Raw genomic sequence first — 14,620 nt, 5'->3', positions numbered from 1 at the left:
AGATAAGCTGAGCTGATTGGTTTTATATTCTTCATTAGATAATGGCTCAATCCACATGGGCTGAGTGCACAGATACTCTCCCTGTCACACATTGTGTTAGGAGAAAAAAGGGCATAGGAGTATAGATAAATAGAACTTTTGAAACATGCTTTGATGTAAATCTGGACACAGTTTTCATGACTGCTTGTTTAGGATGAAAAGTAACTAGTAGGCCTTTGCAGAAAAGGACTATGATCATGCCCTGCTGATGTAAACACAGCTAAACAATCCATTGTGAACTAAAGAAATTTAAAGGTCAGCATCTCCTGCTGTTCCTGACAGTGGAATTTGATGGTGTCATTTCTAAAATAAATTGCTACTCAACATGAAAGGGCTTTACAGAACCAAATAGCAAAGAAACAGCAGCCTTTTTTTTTAATGACATTTTTCTTGGAACATCAAACTAAATCCCATAACTAAGTCTTGGCTTTTGCACCTCAATTGCTTGAGCAAAAGAAGGAATACATATTGCAGGAAAAAATACCTCAGAAACGTAGGCTTTTCTTTAGTCACTATGAGCTGTTTTGTAAATACGCATTCAACAGTATCCTTCTGGGTTTTGTTAGTTCATGATGCCATAGCCAGATCTTGCCAGCTTTTCTTATGCAGAGCAATATCACAAGCAGTATTATGATCTTTCTCTCTGTGGAAAATAATTCTTCCTTTACAATGAATATGCTTCCTTTAAAAATCTTTTAAAAATAGACAGGATTTCTCTCTGATATAATAGGATCACTTAAGATCAGAAGAGTTAGAGAAAGTCTTACCAGAGGGGTAGTTACTTCTCCTTGATGAACAATGGGGCTTTTTGTTCTTGCAGAGCTCAGATGGATATTGATGTCCAAGGCTAGACTAAGTGAGAAAAATGGAAGCTCAGAAACAGCAACAGAACATTTCTTCACCCAGATAGCATATAACTTCCAGAATAAAAGAGGCAGGGCAGAGCTTTCTGCTGCTACTGTGTATGACAGGTGTGGGCTGGAGGTGGACCTGCATGGAACCATTGACATTGACATTTTGACCAATGTTAAAATCTGGTAACTGGTCATTCCAGACAAAAAAGCAGCATAGCTCCACCCAAGAGCTCCTGAGAGAGCTATGCCTACAACCATTCTTCCAGAAGCTTAAAACCTAGTTTTGAGTACATAACAGCAGTGATCCTTTGTTGCAGGAATGTCTCTGTGTTTGACTCTCATAATCACCTTTAGAGTAAAAAATTTTTCAGAGTTATTGCTACTCAAGACAAATAAAATCCTTCTTTATCTGTTTCACAACCTCAAAAGACCTGTCAAAGTTACTAAAAAAAAAAAAAAATCACTGAGCTTTCCCAAATCTCAAAATAGGGCTGGGATTTGACAAAAGTTGTGCAGTGCTGCATTCAAACCATCCTACACTGTTCCTAATAATCTAATTTCCCCATCCATTTTATGAAATCCTGTGAACAAATTCCTTTTACTTAATTTAGAAACTTTAGATAACTGCCTTTAGTTCTGTGGAAGTTCTCTGAACAGACAGTGAAGAGAGACAGGCACCACTGGCCAGTAAATCAGACCTCAAGTGGGCCAACTTCCCTTCTGAAGGTTTTATCTGTCTCCTTGGAATATACATGAATTATAAAATAACTATATTCCCAATTTTGTCACCTCAGGTTGCTAGTGTTAAGGAAATAAATCTGTGCCTTACTCTGGACCTAGTTATTACTGGTATAAAGGTACCTTCCCATTCGGGACTGAGCTATATTTGGATGTGCACTTTTACACTGGTATAATTGTCTTTACCCTAGGGGAGTTGTACTACTTAAGATACACTGATATAGTCAAAGAAGCACAATTTTCTGGTGCAGGCATATCCAGTCTGCCAATTATAGAGAGTTTATGGCTCATTTTCTAATGGTTCATAAATTGGGACAATATTCCCTAATAAAATTGGAGGGGAAGGGGAATAGAGATTAGGGTAAGAAGGCAAGTGGCAAATACAGAGGCAGTAAGTATCAAGATCCTGTAATTTTCAAAGTTCTGTTCTGTTCTGCCAGTATTCCTCACAGCATATACTTCTAGCCTTTCTCACCTGCTGCCTCACCTACTGGTCTTTTATTACTTCAGCCTTTACTCCTTGAAAAATAAACTTGTGGAATGAGTCCATCAATCACTGTACCAATAAGGAAACTGATCCCAAGCAGCTTCCAGTCTGACCATTTCAAGTGTGGAAAACTGGAGTTTGTGTCTCCTACACCTCAAGAGACAGAAGTCTGCCTTGTTATGTGAAGCCAGTTCTAAATAAGAGACTTCTCAATTAACTGCATTCAGTTCAGCCACTGCTTTGCTATGTGATTGCTTATGCCTCAGCTTTGCCATCTGTAAAATGGGGCTGACAGTAATACTTTTCTCATGGGTGAGAGTGAGAGGAAAAAGGCTCAACAGAAGTATAATTCTTTGGGAAAGCCAGGTGAAAAGTGAGAAACTACAACCATTATCCTTACCAACCCAAACCTTAGCACTCAAAATCACCCACAGTGCAAACTGAAAACAATTCAAAAATGTAGCTTTTTTAAAATGTGCCAGTGCTGCTCTGATGCCAGGTCTTAGAACTGTTTCCCAAATCCTTAGAAAATAATGTAGTTGCTAAACTATCACGTATGTTAAACAGCCATCGCCAGTGAGCCCGCCCTACTATGGAAAAGAACAAGCAAATAAAATGAAGAACAGCTTTCTGCCCCAGAACGGTACCCATTCTGGGAATATATCATCCTGCTTGTGGATTGCTTCAATAATCTGAGCCAAAGAGAGGTAAAATGGGAGACTTTGAATTTGTGATTTCAAGAAATGACTGTATGTTGACAGTATCAGCTTAGGAAATTCTGTGTGTTCATGTACTCATGCTTTTTCCTGCCCCACAGGAAGGCACGTCTGAGGCTGTGTTGCAAAATACATCAGCTAACTGATCCAGCTGTAAAAACATTTTTTTAAGTCACGCATCAATTTCCCAGCCCAGCTCACAGCACAGACATCAATATGGAGGACAAATGGGAAGGAATACATTAAACAAGCCTGTTAACTTTGTCTTACGAAAGCACTCTGACAATGCAGTGAATGTATGTGTGTAGATGGTACGTCCCCAAAAAATTCAGGCAAGTGTATATTTATGTCTCTTGGCAATCCATCTCCACATACAGATACTAATGCAGCCTCTTTCATGCATGTGCTTCAGGGCAATCTAACACTGTTGTGGCAAGGATTTTACCACTTTTACGATTGAAAGAAGGAGCCAAAATGCACCCTCAAACTATTAACTTCTCTGTAATATTTTTTTGTGAATGAGATGGCTGCTGCTGAGATGGTATCTAAAGAATCCAGCCCTGGAATAGCTGCTTTTCTCTGCTTTAATGCCTTTGCCCTGTTTGCCTTCACTTTGTTTAGTTTTCCAGATTTCGCTACAAACAACTTGTATAAACCATTGCAGAATTTTAATGTAGTGCCACCACAGTGGGTTTCTCACCAGGAATCAGATGACAGGAAGGTGGAAAGGAGAGCAGAAAACTGTATGCCAATATGATTTCTTCACGAGTGAAAGGACTTGAAAAGATTTCCTTGTGAAAAGACCAAAAGTAAGAAATCTTCAGAATAAAGGAAAAAGCACAAGTGAAGGGCAGGAGAGGGGAGGGAGAAAAATCCAACATCCCTGTTACTAAGACATGCAATAAAATCTATTTATTACCCAAATAATCTTTGCTCCAAACCAGCTGGTTCTGACACTCTCATGCTACCCAAATAATCTTTGCTCCAAACCAGCTGGTTCTGACACTCTCAGATATGTCTGTTGCAAAACAGTAAAAGGTGGAGGGGGATTGATGTCCCGTTCCAGTTCTTTCTGTTCCACCTCTCGCCTCTGAGTTCTGCTGAATGTGACATTTTTCCCTGGCGCCTAATACACAGAACTCTGCTGCTAATTTTATGCACAGCGTCCTCATGCTGTGTAATTTGAGGCCAGAGACTCCTCCAGCAGCCTGCCCAAGTACACACCCTTCAACGCTGCTTCTGCTGCAGAGAAATGGGGGAAGGGAGAAGGAAAGGAGCCAAACAAGAAACAAAAAACAAGCTTCCAAACTTGTCCAAGATGCTCAGATGATTTTTTGGCTCTCAGAGCTACCAGGGATCAATCTCCAGCTCTCCCTGCCCTTTTTGTCAACAGACCGGTCCAGCGAATTTGCCAGCAATTACAAAGACTCGGTCAAATTAAGGCTCTCACTCTTCTCCATTTTTCCCCATATTAGATTCTATCTGGCTGCTCTAATACTAAATCAGGCTGTTGGCCACAAGACTCTTTTAATACTACCTTGAGACACAATAAGAAGTGATTTCTGCAACATAATAATAATGGATTTAATTTTCCCCACCCTGGTTAGCATCTCTGCATCTCACAGAGATAGTCTGCATCACAATATATTCCACTAAAATGACAATGGACAAGTAACCTTCAGAACCTGGCCCAACTGTACTCAAAAGAGGAGTGAACTGGATATATCCCCATTAACTGACTAGAAAAGCCTTTGTGCCTGATACCCCTCTTTGCTTCCAGGTAAATGGACCAATTTTTGCTGAAGCCTTTCAGTGGAATCATCACTTTCCACAGTAGAGAAGATATTGAATTAGATCCATTTTTGATACTACGTACGTCTACCCTGGTGCTAATAATGCCAGAAGGAGAACACCTCATACCACTGTCTTCTCCAAACTCCAACTTTTCTTTCTCTGGAGTGCATCAGCCGCTAGGCAGCGAGAGAGCTACAGGTTAAAAAAGAAAATTAAAAAAAAAGATAACTTTGATAACAGAATTATATCCATAACTTCTCCTACTGCAAACACTTCATACCAGAACAAAATAAACTGCACTGAGTAAAGACTTCTTCTCATGATACAGTGTTCTCCTCACTAACGTTTCTGCTCTTATAATTATGTTGACCAGCAGAATTAAGTACAGACCTGGTCTTAAAAGTAACGGCTATCAGGCCTAGCTGTACAGCAAGTGCTGTTATAGCCCACAGACATTTCTGAGACTAAATGCAATCTTTCTTGAGAATTTGAGAAGAGCTAGGACTTTTACTGCTGTTCAGCTGCAACACCAGAACATCATGAGCTTTGACATCCAGAGAACTTTCTTTTCAGTTCCTCTCTGAACGTGAAATATGTGCCTACGTAGACAGAACAAGGGAGGAAAGACTGGGAAGAGAAACACAGTTCTTTATTCTGTGTCTGGGGTGTGGGATAAGAAAAAGGTTAGGCGTAAAAGTCAGATAAGTTCATATACTGACCTGGTACAGCCATCAACACGCTCAACTGGAGAAAAAGGAGAAAAAGAGAGGGAAAACCAGGGACAACACACAGTTGACAAAAAGAGGAGCATAAAAGGAAAAAAAATAGGGATGTGTAGAAACAATCAAATGTAAAGAAAGACTGGGAAGAATCCGTCTGTCCTCTAAAGACATGCATTGCATTTCCCAACTTGACCCACATGTGTCTGGCTATCTAATTTATGAGAGACATGAAGCTGACCAGCCAGCAGGCTGGCCATAAATTATATCTCTTAGATAAGCCAAGATGATTTACATTAGGAGAGAGGAAGGGAAAACGGACGAATAAGAATCTTGCTCTTGTTCTCATGGGCACTGCCTGGGATATATTCTGTTGGCATATAAAAATCTGCAGGTGTCCTGAGGTGGCACTATTCCTTGCCAAGACCTCTCCATTATAAAAGCTAGTAGATCAGAGCCTTTTTTTCCACTGCCTGATAGCATGGCTGCCTAGCACAACTATGCTTTCTGTTCCACGATACTTGCAATTTTTCTGACCAAGATTTGCTCAAATCCTTGCTTTTGCTTTTTGTCATATACTTTCATTGTTTATCTCATTTATTTCTCTCTATATATGCATTTTATTTTTTTTTTTACTTTGCATTAATGAAACAGTGGCTAGTAGGTCAAAACAAATTATTTTTCTTCTCTACTAAATGCTTATAAGGCTGCATCTGGAATACTATCACTACTTTAGGAGCCTCCAAAACAAGAGAAATATTGACAACCTGGATAAAGTTCAACAGAGGACAAATAAGGCTGGAGGCAAGAATCACAAGTTGAAACAGAGGAAAAATTTCATTTGACATAAGAAAAAAAAAACATTCAACATGACACTGGAACAAAGGCCCAGAAAGGTTATGGGATCTCCATCCAGGGATATGTGCAAACTTTGACTAAGCAATCTTGATCTATCTTATATGTTAACCCAGCTTTGAGCAAGACATTGCAGAGATGACATCCAGTGACCCCTTCCAACATTATTTATTCTATGTTCAGATACCAAATACTATCTTCAGCTAACCAAAATATCCATTGGAGTTACTGGTCACTTTGTCCAAGACAATCAGCTTGACATAAATTAAAATCTCACAGGTATTTGGCAACTGTGAACATTTCAGAAAGTCTATGGTACAGTGCTCTAAAATTAAAATTCCTGTATAAAAAGAAAAAAAAAAAAATGTGAGGAAATACAAGTTCTCCTAAAAACAAGATTTCTAAAAACATTAACTTTAATAAGTTCATAGCAAAACATATTGATGGATATTCTCAGATTGGATTGCCAGTAAGAAGCAATTAGCTGACCTCTGTGCCTTGCTTATACTACCTACCTCATGCATCTGCAAATTCTTTTCTCTTTGAACAACAAATGTTCCCTCCTCATCATTTTCTCCTTATGGCACTCATCCCTCTCCTGGCCCATCTTCCTCCCTAACCTATTTTCCTCTCCACGCCACCCTTTTTTTGTCTTTTTCTGATCCCTATCTTACCCTTTATTCTTTGAGTCCTAAATCTCTGATCCTGAATTGCAAAAGAATTCTCCAGGGCACCTCCCCCAAAGAGCAGCTAATTATTTGGCTTTGGGCCCACTCCTGCTTTGTCAGATCTCTCTTGTCAGCAGGTATATCAAAAGTGTGTGAGGAAGCTTTGGAATGACCAAGAAGCCCATAAACTGACCTGGTAATCCCAGGGAAAGCCTGGTCTGCATTAACGATCCTTGTAAAATAAACAAGAGAGTCTGATACCTAAAGTACCATAGAGCAGCCTTCCTCAAATAATGCCTGACACATCAAGCATTTGGTGCTTGAAATGGAGGGACTAGGAGAATATGGCTACCACGAAAATGAGTAGAAAGACTAAATTTATGCACCACATAAGCACTAGACCTGCACTAATTTTATTAGCAATAAATGTAGTTCTTCAGGTTTTCTTTTGCCTTAATAGCTTGGCTCCCATTACCTTCAGTCTCTTTATTCTTGTAAGTGCTCTGACCTTTAGACACTAAAAGTGTTACTGTAAGAAATAGATCAGTTATAGAAACTTAGCATGCCTGACTATATGCCTGACAGTGAAAAAAAAAAGAATGAAGAAAAATTTACACAAATTAAAGTTGGATTCTTAAGACCATTAACTAGTGGGCAACCAGAAAGGCCGCAAAGGCTGCACAGTTTTACAAACATGTCTGGTCCAGAGAACAAGAATCACAGAAGATAACACTTTCACCACATAACTACCTAAGTCTAATTGGTATCTCAGAGATATAATATGAAAATCCAGTGTAATTTTGCTCTCAGTTACAGAAAAGTCACTGTTCATGTATGCTTACCAGTCCACCTATAACATGATGTAACTATACAAAGAGTTTATGAACATCAGAAATTTTTATACTAGAAAAATTGTTAGTTTCTGAATCCATATGTTGATTCATCAGAGCAGACCTGTATTTCTACCCTGAATACTTTCTCTCCAATAGTGCTTAATTCCATATGTTGCAGGGGGGAAAAATGAATGCAAAGCACACTTGCTTGCCTTGGCAATATAGTTCACATTTTCACTCCTACTGATGATTGTCTTAGGCTTTCAAAGACTACCAGACTTAGCTCAGCTAAGAGCAGATAGTCTACTTTTACTTATAATCCTTCTTCAAATCTCAATAAACTCTTTGCTGAAATAATAGCCATCCAGCTGCTAAACCCACAAGATAATTAAACACTGTGAAAGGACATTTCATTTTAAGCAGATTTAATTTTATCAAATGATTACTCCATCTTAATTTGAATAATAATTATTCAAATACTTTTTTCTTTTTAACCTTTTCTCACCTAACTCCTTTCTTGGGCCCTTGGGCAATAGAAAAACTTAAAATGTAATAGTGGGACAGCACAAGGCGGCCTGAAGAAGGCAAGAAAAAAAAAAGCATGAAATAGTTACTGGATTCTCATTTAGGCTCCAAATCTGGCTTCAGAGGGACTATTCATACTTTAAAAGTTAAGCATAAAGCAGAAGGCTGTACAAGATCACAGAGTCTTTGGCACAAGAACCGTTTCTTGCTATGATACATATAAGTACAATACTTATGAAAGGCCTAAGCGACAACTGGATCTAAAAATTTTGATGCAGTATAAAAACAAGCGAGAAAGAAGTATCTAGAAAAAGAAACTTCCAGCAATTGCAAAGTTGTCTATTCTCCAAATAAATATCTGACAGTTTTCTTGTATTGATTTGGTTTCAGTCTCCATTTTTGGCTGTACATGTGAAGTACTAGTCAACGCATCTACTTTACTATCCACAGCGTTAAGAAGATGTAGTAGTCATGCTTAAGAGTTCACACTTGAATTAATGCTGCCACAGAAGTGCAAAGACTTAATCTAAACATTCCAGTCTACAAATAATAATAATAATAATTTAAAAAAAAAAAGGTGTAATGGGGAAAAGGAGTTAACAATAGCTATATTTTTTATGGGTTAGCAAACTATCTACAAGTACGGGAGAAAGGTATTTGCTGTATGCTATTACTTCCAATTGGGATATCCTTTCCTTCACTTTGTAAAGGGATCAACTCTCTTAAATACTTACACATTTGTTTTTCTCTCTTCAAGTGTCTTTATCTACAAAAAATCTCTTCTCGGCAGAAAACAACCTATTTATTTCTCTAAACTATGACTGTATGGTGTGCTACAATTCTAAAGGAGACTTTAGGAGATGTTTTTGTTTTGCTTTCTCATCTTCAGGCTCCTTTTAAGGAGCTATTAGTCTTTAACGTTCCCTAATCCCCCAACTAAATTTATCAGCAGTTGATTGCAGCCAAGAGTTAAGCTAAATTAAACTTTGAAATCCCTGTACAGTGTATCAGATGCACTGCTGGTAGGGGAGGTGGAACAGAAAACTCCAAATGCTCCACTTACCAAGAGGTAGGAGAACCATGCCTTTCCTCTAAAGGTTTCCCAAAGCTGCCACACATTTTTCAAGATCAACACAATTTCCCTGATCTTATAAGAGCAAGAATTCAACTGAACTGAATTGAAACAACTTGTCATTTAACTCCATAGCAGGTATGTGCATAAATTCACACACAGGTATGTACTTTCCTCTACAAGTGTGTATATTATATATGGAGAAGGTATACACATACACTTAGGTTAAAGCTGCATGCATGCTTGAGACACCAACTGACACACGTGGTGAAAAGGTATTTATCTACATATATCAATATATCTCACATACACGCATGTATCTGTTCCCCAGTCTTTGTCCTCACACAATCAACCAGTCCTTTGTTTGCTACTCTCACTAATGCTCCTTAAATAATTATCAGAACAGATAATCCTCCTGCTCTCAGTGAGCCATAAAATAAAGTGTCTTAAATAATTTGCATGTCAACATCAATAATTCGTCAATTTTGATGACAATATATGATAATCTCTTGTTATTCCAGAACCGTAAACTTCTATGGTACTTCCATGTCAGAAGAAGGAAAATTATGTATCCTTACACACAGAACGAACAAACAAACAAACAAAAAAAAAACCCAGACAAAACAAAACAAAATATAAAATGGGACAGTCCGGTATGTACTCTTTCTTAACGAGAAAAAAGCACATAGAAAAAATATAGATGTTTAAGAGGAAATGGCATAAAGATTTTTTTACCCACGGGAAGTAATTGCAATGTAAACCATCAGTAGCTCTCAGAAGTCGCTGATGTATTACAAGAGATCAGTACCCACATAGATTGATAGTGTCAATCAAATTCCTAAGAGATTGGGCTTCTCTCTACAAAGTAATTATTCAGTGGTACTAATTGATCAATATGTCTTTGCAATTTCTGTAAAAAGCTCTAGAAGAGGGGCCTGGTGAAATCTCCATTGAAAACACCAGAAAGAGTCCTAAAGACAATGGTGGAAAATGGCTCAGGTCCTAAAAAGACAACTGAGTTGAGACTACAGCTCTCTGGATATAAAAGCAATTCTTGCAAACCAGGATACTGTAAACTGGTGAAACAAAAACAAACTTCCTCATCAAAGGCTTCATGGCATTTACTCTGAGGACACATCAAAGATTTGTTTCCAAAATCATTTGTCTATCATTTTCGCCAGCTTGTTTTTCAGGAAAGAAAGTGTGTGTAAGAAGTGTGATTTCTGCTGTCTGTATCCCCATGGCTACTAGAAACAGCTAGAAAGGGAATTGGGCACATCGCAGCACACAAAATGTCAGGTTAACAAATTCCAACACAACAGCTCAGAGAAACAGACGCTTGCTTTCTCCCACCTTCATCCTCCCATATCACACTAAAAGAAGAGGAAAAAAAAAGTCAACAACAGAAAACTAGCCAAAGCCATGGAAGGGGATCAAATATGTCCTTCAGAAATGTGAACCTCTCTAAAAATAGGATGAAAGGCTAAGCAACTCACTTGGTTTTACTCATAGCAGTAATAAAGGGTCCTTGTAAGGGATTCGCACAAGTTCTGTGCCGTTACAGTAGCATCTGTCTCCTCATTGCTGGAGAGAAATGGTGAAGAGGATTTAGAGCGTGTGTAACCTGAGAGAGGAATCATCTGTCATTCCCTCACAGGGCATTAGCAAATTTTCCCTCTCCTGGGAGAAGGAAGAGCCACTCTCCTTCCCTTGCCTCCTGTGATTATGGCTTTAAGCATTATTATAATAAACTTGCTTATGAATAATATTAATAATTAGGAAAAAATCTATCTCTAGTCAGAAAGAGTAAGAGAAGCCCAACTGAAAAGAGACAACATTCTGTGCAATACACAGAGTGAACCTGGTGGCAAAGAAACAAATGGATCCTCTCTGTGGAAGGGATGATCCCTTTGCTCCAGCCAAGTGAAACTGACACCACAGGTTGTACTTCTCACAATCAAGATCGAGAGCAACAAAAAAGACAAGGATGGTCCATTCCGGAAGATATTATCCCAGGACAGGATGCAACATGCAATTTCTTGTGCCACTATATTGTGTGGTCTCATTCAAACAGTTGGTTTGTTGGTGTTTCAGTTGTCTGCCCTTTAACAGGAGAAAGCGTGGTTGGAAAAATCAAGCCCAAGACAGTCAAATAGTAATGGGAGACATGGAGGGACACTACCGCAGAGATTAATGAGGTTTTTAGTATGCCCTGGTACTTGTTCTTTCTTTCCCAAAAGAGGGTAGAAATGTGAACAGAAGTGCAGAAAAATAACAGAGATGATACATCTCAGCAACGTGCCCTTGTGGCCAAGAAAGCCAACGGTATCCTGGGATGCATTAAAAAAAGCATGGCCAGCAGGTCAAGGGAGGTTATCCTCCCTCTCTACTCTGCCCTGTCACATCTGGAACACTGTGTCCAGTTCTGGGCTCCCCAGCTCTAGAAAGATGAGAAACTACTAGAGAGAGTCCAGCAGAGGAGCTTTGAAGCCTATCAGTGGACTGGGACATATCTTTTATGAGGAAAGACGGAGGGACTTGGGGTCTGTTTAGCCTGGAGAAGAAAAGGCTGAGAGGACATCTCATCAATGTTTACAAATATTTAAAGGGCAGGTGTCAAGAGGATGGGAACAAACTCTTTTCAGTGGTGCCCAGCGACAGGGCAAGGGGCAATGGACACAAACTGTAACACACGAAATTCCATCTCAACATGAGGAAAAACTTCTTTACCTTGAGGGTGGCAGAGCACTGGAACAGGCTGCCCAGAGAGGCTGTGGAATCTCTTTCTCTGGAGAGATATCCAAAACCAGCCTGGATGCATTCCTGTCCAACCTGCTTCAGATGAACCTGCTTTGGCAGGGTGGTTGGACTAGATGGTCTCCCGAGGTCCCTTCCAATCCCTACCATTTTTTGATTCTGTGATTTCAAAGAGGCAAAATGCTGCCAAACACCACATCACTTGTATCTTGTGAGTCTCTGTTTCATCCAAAAGCAAGATATTAATGATCAATTTACTGAAATACCTCATTCTTCTTCAAGAGAGCTTCTTCTTCTTCTTCTTGTGTGTCCAAATGAGATCAAAACTCAAAGGGCCCAGGAGCTACTGCCTTTTACAAATAACTGTCAAAATGCCATAGCATCAGCTAAAAGTGCTGTTGCATATCATTCAGATCTGTATCACACCACGTTGATGCTCCACTTCCAGATTAAAACATTTCTTTCACCTACACAAGTAATATCCAAGGTTTTGAAAGGAGAAGTGCAAAAAGTCCCCGCAATAAGGTGACTTATGTCAGAGATTGTAACCATAAACCTTTTTAGGAAGGAGAAACAATATGAACATCCAAGAAAAAAAAATATGCCCATAATAAGCATCAATTCCGATGTACAGCATATAAAAAATGTAATATAAGTTTCTATAAAGCAGGTTAGTCCAATAAAACTTTTTTTTTTAACAAAGAATGTTCTAAATCATGGGAATAAACTTTTTCACATTGCCTAGGACAAAAAAGAAATCCCCATACATAAGATTATGAATAAGGTGATAAGATGATTATCAGAAGGGATATCTAAAAGGGAGTTGTAAGAAAAAGCTGCGATACACTGATAACAGCAGGGAAAATATACTTCCCCTAAGAATATGCCAGAAAGTCTTTCTTTAATAAAATGCTCTCCAAAAGACAGAGGATAAGGATGTTACAAAAGATAAACTCAAATTTTCAAATTGACATTTACCTGAGGGAGCCCCAAATGCAGCTTGGCCAGCTTTGCTGCTGGCCAAGCTAACACTTGAATGTCCATCCACTCTCTAAAGTTGTTTAGCATAGGTAGCAAGAGTAGAGATTTCCTACCTGCAGTTCTCCCTTTAGGCAACCTAAAGAGATAAAGAAGAGAAAGCACAGGAAAATTCAATGTTTGGGTCTGATTCAGGCCATGAACTACATGGAGATATTCTTCTAGTGCAAATAAGTTTGTTTTGTCTGTCTGTTTATTAAGAACTGGACTGGGGTTGTTCAATTCATTTCATCGAGGGGAAGCAGTACTACAGCATAATGACTTTTATTTACTGATACTCCCCTTGGCTGGATTCAAATTATGACATAAACCGGAGAAGATATCTCACTTACCAATCTTGTAAATAGAAGAATTGTTTTCTAATAAAATATTGACAATAAATAAACAGCTGACACTATGCTGCGCCTTTTCTCCCGCTAGTTATAGACTTTCATAGCCAGCAATTTCCACTTGGGAGCTTGTCAGGAAAAGCCCCAACTTGCCATTTGAGTATCACTGCTATAAAATTCTTCCCACTTGTTGTTTATCCAGAAAGATATGACTCCTTTACAAACCTCTGACTTTTAAATCCATCTCTCTGTGCACTAACAGTGCTGAAACAAATTATAGGAGTGTAAAAATAAACAAACAAACAAACAAAAAAACCCCACAACAGATTCATTAAAAAAACAACTATCAAAATTTGGGTTACCACAGGATTCCAACTGCTAGAACTAAAGTTAAATTTTCCCAAAAGCTGTTTACCCTGATGTAAATGCTTTTACTGCTCTCCTACCAGCAGCCTAGTATAAATGGGAATAAGTAATGAAGCCATCTTTCTGCTGTGCTAGTTTTTCTGGAATACAACCCCTGTGGTAATAATTACATGGGCTTATCCATCCCAGTGTGAACACCACCAGAGTGTCAATTATGACAAACGTCTGATACCCACAAGTGTCTGTTGCAAAGAAAACCGTTTCCATTCTCTTAACCTTGGGGTCAGGGTTTCCCACTGGGACTAACAGCTTTTTTTCCTGCTGTAAGTATCCATTTGCTAGTTGCTAAGAGGTGTTATGATACACAGACCTACTCTTTCAGCACTAGCTTTTTTCTTGTTTGGTAATCTGAGCCTAACTCTCACCAGGGCTCTGCACAGAAACACCTATTGCTGTTTTTCATTTGTATTATCTCCTTTGGGCGATACTGTCCAAGACATTTCACCTTCTTTTCCACACCATTTGCAATACAAGCTGGAGAGTCCCCAAAGCCCACTGGTAGCATGGACTATTGCTGACCTACTTCTAGCCACTGGGGTATCTCTGGTAGCCATTTGCTATTTCCAGCTTTTGAGCCAGTTATCAGAGGAGTTGTATGTAAAAATGGAACCGCTAATCTCTGAGCCTAGGAATACAGACTTCTCTCAGGCAAATCAAAGAAGAGTTCATTGCACGGACTGTGAAGAAGTCCTAAAAAGCCTGAATCAGCCTCATATACTCCATCTGGCAGAAGGAAATTATAATTAGTATATACAAAACAACTGACATTT

At 38.9% G+C, this 14,620-nt stretch overlaps 1 protein-coding gene across 4 annotated transcripts in view; it reads right to left on the bottom strand.

The window, feature by feature from the left end:
- Positions 1-14,620, bottom strand: part of NCF4 (neutrophil cytosolic factor 4) — a 53,450-nt gene that overhangs the window by 14,591 nt on the left and 24,239 nt on the right. Inside the window, exons 1-2 of one of the 4 annotated variants that reach the window (XM_014963850.1) lie at positions 12,324-12,386; positions 807-891 (exon numbers count right to left, since the gene is read on the bottom strand). The exons of 1 other annotated variant lie outside the window; for it this stretch is intronic. The gene's annotated coding sequence lies outside the window, so the exon portion shown is untranslated. Of the gene's footprint in view, positions 1-806; positions 892-3,534; positions 3,569-12,323; positions 12,387-13,035; positions 13,061-14,620 lie in introns of those variants that run through there. 2 more of the 4 variants (XM_014963851.1, XM_014963848.1) reach the window with 2 other exon arrangements.

Source organism: Calidris pugnax, unplaced genomic scaffold, assembly GCF_001431845.1.
Source record: "Calidris pugnax isolate Ruff unplaced genomic scaffold, ASM143184v1 scaffold44, whole genome shotgun sequence".
In the NCBI taxonomy this organism is placed as follows: Eukaryota; Metazoa; Chordata; class Aves; order Charadriiformes; family Scolopacidae; genus Calidris; species Calidris pugnax.
This window is presented reverse-complemented; position numbering and strand designations above follow the sequence as displayed.